The sequence below is a fragment of the Macrotis lagotis genome, chromosome 3 (genome assembly GCF_037893015.1).
Source record: "Macrotis lagotis isolate mMagLag1 chromosome 3, bilby.v1.9.chrom.fasta, whole genome shotgun sequence".
NCBI lineage: Eukaryota > Metazoa > Chordata > Mammalia > Peramelemorphia > Peramelidae > Macrotis > Macrotis lagotis.
The window spans coordinates 283293880-283300225 of NC_133660.1; the positions used below are offsets into that span (position 1 = coordinate 283293880).

At 54.1% G+C, this 6346-nt stretch overlaps 1 long non-coding RNA gene across 1 annotated transcript; it reads right to left on the reverse strand.

Moving 5' to 3' along the window:
- Positions 1 to 277: 277 nt before the first annotated feature.
- LOC141518779 (uncharacterized) lies at positions 278 to 3826 on the reverse strand. Its single transcript, XR_012477286.1, has 2 exons — positions 2962 to 3826; positions 278 to 2432 (listed from the first exon to the last, which is right to left on the reverse strand). It is a non-coding gene; the product is annotated as an uncharacterized LOC141518779 (long non-coding RNA).
- Positions 3827 to 6346: the final 2520 nt, after the last annotated feature.

The window sequence follows — 6346 nt, forward strand, 5'->3', positions numbered from 1 at the left end:
ATTAGAAATACAAGGCTCATAGCCTCTCTGAAGCAGTTCTTTAAAGACCCTTATAAACACAAAGAGGAATACAACCAAGCAAGTTTGACACAACTCCACCAGGTAACCCAGCTCACCAAGTACATATGGGTTAGGTCATTAAAAGAAGTACAATCTCTTCACAATATTGTATTATTAAAAAAGCAAAAAAAAATACCATATTCCGCATCCCAACTGATCCGACAATTAACAGTAAGTAGCACTCATACAGGTACAAAGATGTGAGAAATACAATAGCAACATGACAAATTAAATTTTTATTTGTGCTGTTTAAAGGAGAAAAATGTTACCCAGTTACAAGAGACCCCCAGTTCAAATCAAGATACAATAACCTAGACTTATACATTTCTAATACTTTCTACCTTGTCAAGTAAACTAAGAAAACTTCCTGTTTAGTTTATTTGTATCATGCACCAATTCTCAAATTCACCTAAAGACTTGCCAAGTCACAAAATGAAAAGATGGCATTAGATGAAAGGCAAACTTGGACCATCAGGGCTTACTGGCCTATGATCCTTCAAAGCTGTTTTGGCAAAGGAACAAGATACAAAGTAACTAATGTTCTAAGCAGTAAGTTAGAGAACACTTTAAAAAAAAGCAAACTTATAAAAGCAACTAAGGACAATGTAGTCCCCCATTTCCTCCTTAGAATTCTAAGTTAAATCTATTTCACAGTTTTCCAGACCTTAGTTACAAGTCATCCAGTCCAACAGTCCAAAAAGCACATCCCTTTGTTCCCCCCAAATTCACAGGACAAGGAGTTGATGATACTTTATTGAGATTTACAATGACCCATGGAGTTAAGTTCATACATACACACCATATCCTTGCCTTCCCAATGAATGGCCATTAAAACCCCAGGCATCCTAGAGAAAAATTCTTGGTTCTTAAAACCTTTTGTAAAAGCCATTTTTGTCACCTGTTTGCCATGAAACTTTAAGTAGAGAAAGTCCACCTTCCTAATTTCTAAGTCATTCTTTGTTGCCAATGAGTTAAACCCTTTATACGGCTGGTCTAAGAAAATTGTACTGTTACTTATCAAAGCCCAAGATGAACCCTTTTCCTATGTTCACAACTGCCCGGATAGGCCTCACTTGCCAAAGCAAGTTCTCTGATGGCCCCAAAGGCATTTCTATCTCGCATCCATTACCAACTAAGTTTTTTGCTTTAGATTTGTTTTTTTTTAGGTTTTTGCAAGGCAAATGGGGTTAAGTAGCTTGCCCAAGGCCACACAGATAGGCAATTACTAAGTGTCTGAGACCAGATTTGAACCCAGGTAACTCCTGACTCCAAGGTCGGTGCTTTATCCACTACGCCATCTAGCCGCCCCTGCTTTAGATTTCTTTCTGGCTGCATCAGGTCTAGTTCATTTGTGGTGCTTCTAGCAACCTCCCCCCTCCTCTCCCAACATCCACTGGGCTCCACCCTAACCCTGCCCTCCCATGTTTATCTCCCAAACCCAGCCTAGAAGTTTGCCCTCCCCTCCCCAATAGAGGAATAAATACCCTGTCCCTTCCCCTCCCACTCAGATTTGGTCCATATTCCAACCCCCCCAAAGCAGCTAAGCAAGTCAAATACAATTAACTGACCAGCTTGCCCTTACTCATTAGGGTGACTGAGGTAATTACCTCCATTTAACACCCTTCTCTGTAGATCTTAAGACCCAAAGGGGCCAAGTTCCCCATGAAGACTAATCCAACCTCAGGATTCTTGTGCCCACCCACTTCTATTGTCTAGACCCTCTCTTCCGAACTGCCTGCCCAGTCCCCCCATGTAGATAATTCTTCTGTTCCACCGAACTGCATCAGCACAAAAACCACCGGCCACTCTAGTAATGAGGTCCGTCTCAAGTTCAGATTTTAGAGTTTGTAGCATCAAGACAAGTTTTACTGCTGTCTTCTTGCAGAAAGAGTTCCTTATCACCAAACTGGAATTAACTTCTGCGAAGAAGCCTCAAATTTGGAAGATGACACCTGACCAACCCAAGCCCCTCCCACCTCAGACACTTGAAAAAGCTCAGCAGGTCTGCCAGCCTCAAAAACCACATGGCAGAGGGCACCAAAAACTTCAGGGCAGCAAGCAGCCCACCCCCAGCAGATAATGCAGGGATGTGAGCTGGACTCCTTTCCTGAGGTGGCTCACTGACAGCTGAGGTCGAATTAAAAACACACCCATCTGAACATTTAAAAGGCCAGCAGCCTTAATTGCAGAACTTCCTGAAGGGGCTCTGCCAACATTAAGCTGCTGGAACTTTCTTTACAAGACAGGAGGCATCAACTACGAGGGCTCTGAAGACAAGGGAAGCTTGCTCCTTCGGCTCTCTCCCTGCTGAACTGCTTGCTAGGGACTCACATGGGACAAACCGCTCCATTTCTGATTGGTCCGGATGAACACTACAATCAATCATGTTCCAAAAGGCATTTACTTAACTGCAATACTCACTGAGGAATTTGCCACCCAAGCCCAAGATCAGCAAGTCAAATCGGGTTGGAGCCCCGCCCACTGCCCATATTGGGATCTGGGGTGGGGGAGGGTCTTCACTCTTAGGCTCCTGCCCCACCCAAGGGCTCAAAAGAGCTCTCCCTAGCGCTGCTGCCAAGCCTCTGGTTCAACCCATCCTGATGCCAGGGGGAACCAATCCAGAGGCACCGCTGAGGGCAGAGGATGGTTTACTTACGCCTCCCCCGAACCACAAAGACCTAGACACCCCAAACTTAGCGACTGACACCCTCGGGCAATAAAGGAGAAGCAGAGTAGAGGGAGCAGGCTGGGGCGCCCCTAAGGAGCCCTGGAAGAACCTGCAAGATAAAAGCCGTCAGACCGCGCCCCCCGGGCCGGCCCCGCAGCGGGCGGCCCCTAGGTCCTCCTCGGCGGGCGCACAGGGGCTGCTGGGGGGCGCCGCCCGGCCCCCCTCGCCCTTACCTACCACCCTGAGCCTGCAGGGCTAAGTCCTTTCCACCAGCGCTGTGCTCGCCAGCACAAGCTCCTGGGGTTTGCCAGTCTCGCACCCCAGGCCGCTCCACCAACCCTTTGCCTAGAAGAGAAAGTGACTGCTGGGATGAGCCGTTCCGACTCAGCGCCCCCTCCCCACGGCCTCCGGGCGCCCCCAGGCCGCTGAGCCGGCCAGCGGGTCCCGCCCGGGCCTACAGCCCAGGCCCCACGGGCCGGGGTCCCCCCGGGCCCCGCTTCCTCCCTCCATACAAACCGGGGCGCCCGTGTGGGAAGCGCCCTCTCCCTTCCCTCCTCCACCGGGCATGCCAGCAGCGGTGGCGGGGCTCGGCCCCCTCCCGCTGCCCGCGGCCTCCGCGCCTGCGCTCTCCTCCGCCCGCCCCTCTGAGCTCCCCCGCCAGCGGCCCTCGCTCCCGGCCCCGCCCCCGCCGGCTGCGGCCCACGCGCCTGCGCTGTCGCCCCCTGCGCTCTGGTCCGCGGCGCCCGCGGGGCCGCTTATATACGCTCCGGACGCGTCACTCGCTGCGCGCTCATCGGGACGATTCCTCCGCAGCCTCCTAAAAAGGAGTCCCTTTGTCCTCGCTTCCCCTTTGCCCACCCTCCAGTTCCTTCCCCCTAAGATTTTGAAATTCCAGATTCGGGGTTCGGGGGAGGGAGCCCCGCACCCCTCCACCGCACTGTGCCCCCGAAGACCTTGAAGTTTTGCGATACGAGACACAAAGGTTAAGGACGGTGACTAGAAATGTTTTTGAAGGGGAAGGGGCCTCAGGCCTCCGGGCAAACCTCGGGGAGCCCGCTTTTGTGTGGGGAGAGCCCCCCCCCCCCGAACCCCACTCTGACCTAGTTTCTCCACTTTCAAAACAAAGGGAGAAAGAAGAGCCGGCGCTGCCCAGGGCGCGGCCGGCGGACGGGTTCGTGCGGAGGGCCGCATCACGCGTAACTCGCCGCGGGCGGGGTGGGGGCGGGGAGGAAGATGCCCAGTCATCCCGGGCCGCGTGCAGAGAGGCGCGTGACTGCGGGCGGGGGCGGCAGCAGCTGCAGCCTCGTGATCTGCCCATTGACGTCACGCGGCCCGCTCCCCGGGGGCCAGGGCGGAGGCTCCGTGCGCGTGCGCAGAAAGCGCCCCATGCAGGCCTAGCGGGGGTGGGAGCCCGGGCGGAGGCTCCGTGCGCGTGCGCAGAAAGCGCCCCATGCAGGCCTAGCGGGGGTGGGAGCCCGGGCGGAGGCTCCGTGCGCGTGCGCAGAAAGCGCCCCATGCAGGCCTAGCGGGGGTGGGAGCCCGGGCGGAGGCTCCGTGCGCGTGCGCAGAAAGCGCCCCATGCAGGCCTAGTGGGGGTGGGAGCCCGGCAGAGTGGTGGGTTCGACAAAGAAGGCCGAGTCTGGGGTCGGAGCCGGAAACCGAGGAGGGCGGGGTCATCGCCCCGGGGAAAGGGCCCCCAGCTTGTCTGGTCCGGTGACCCTCATTGTACATGAAGGTAAACTGAGGCAGACAAGGTGAGGGTGCGCAGAAGGGTCAACTGAGCCTAAAGGCCCCAGCCAGTCCCACCTTCCAGAGGGGGCCTGAGCTCTCTGCCCAAGTTACTCCCTCTTAGCTCCAGGGCCCAAGACAAACCCCACACTTCCTGCTGGTGCCCCCATCCCTGCCCCTGCCAGAGAGCTAGCCTGCCCTGGATCAGGCTGGCCCTCCTATGAGGCCAGGCCCAGAGGGCTGTCAGCTAGTTTGGGAGTCTGTCTGAGGCCCGGCCTGGGCCCTGGGCCCTGGGACTGGGGGGGGGGGGGGCATGGCACAAGTGCCCTGTCACCAGTGCCCTGGCAGAACCAAGGCCTTCTCTGCCTCCCAGCCTCTGGGAACCCCCCCCCCCCCCAATCTTCCTGAAGCTTCTGCAGATGGTAGAAAGGAATGAAAATACATTTATGTAAAGCCTATCTGCCGGACCGCTCATGGGGGGGGCAGACCCTGAGCAAGGTGGGAGGGAGGGGAGGAATCAGCCCCTCCTCAAGCACCTTCTATAGCCTGGTACTCTTCTCAATATCTCCTTTCTTCAGTCCTTCCAAGAGGTAGGAACTGTTACCCCTGTTTTACAGTTGAAGAAACTGAGGCAAACAGGTAAACTGAGGTTCAGTCATTTTTTCAGTCATGTCTGACACTCCATGACCCCATTTGGGGTTATCTTGTGGTTTTGCTACTTCCTTCTCCAGCTCATTTTATAGCTGGGAAGCCAAGACAAGCAGGTTAGACTTGCCAGGGTGACAGAGCAGCTTGTTAGGGTCTAAGGGGAAGCCAGACACTGCAATGGATAGAGTATCCGGGGCAGAAGGAAAGGACCCAGATGGCTCTGCAGAAGAAACTGAGGCTAGTGCCTTAGCACAGTCCCCTCCAGTCCAATCCATGTAGTGGTCATGGCCTCACCTCTCTGATGCCGTGATCTTTGAAAATGAAGGACAAACATTATTAGTGGCTAAGGCCAGTTGATCTCAGGTCTTCCAGACTCCAGATATGACCCTTTACCCACTGTGCCAACTGACTAGCATTAACTGGAAAGGCCATCATCAACAAATTTGGGGTTGGGCAAGACTTTTAATCCCTTCCAATGCATTTCCTTGGATTATTTTAAAAACTGAATTTGAAGGAGGGGCTCCTTGGTTTCCCTGGACTGGCAGCCAAGCCCATTTGGTTCAACCCTCTCATTTTACAGAGGAGTAAACAATCCAGAGAAGGGAAGGGTAATATGGGATGGACAGGATTGAACTCTAGGACTCTGAGGCCAGTATTCTATCCACTACATTAAGATGCTTCGTCCCCTAATTCTGCATCTGGTTACAGAGGGGGAAACTGAGGCTGGAAGAGGGAAGTAATGCGCCCATGTCATGTGGGTACAAAGTGGTAAAGATAAGATGTGAATGCCTATTCAAGTCCTTGGCGAGGGGCTGGGAGAGCCTAAAGAGGGCTCTGGGCCAAGCTAATCAGACTAGGTGAAAGAATCCTGGCATCTGACATTGCTCACCTGTGGTGGCCCTGCCCCACCCCCTGGGCTGACTGGCTGGGGAGTCAAAGACCCTTTCTCAGAATAATGTTTTTAAACAATTAGAGGAAATGCTGCATTTTAGTTTGATTAGGGAAATTAGCCAGGTGAGATTTTCCCCACCCAAGTTCACCTACTCTGACATCTGCCCACAGTGCCCTGCCCTGCCCAGGCCCCATCTGCCCTGTGCCTCCCTGCCCATCCCCCTTAAGGAAGGAGAGGACCTTGACTTCCCAAAGTCACCCAGAGTCTCAGGGGAAGCTGACGGCATCCACATCAGGGGCCACGGGTAGTGCCATGCTGCTCTGGTGGAAGGAGGGGGGCGTGGGCCCCTC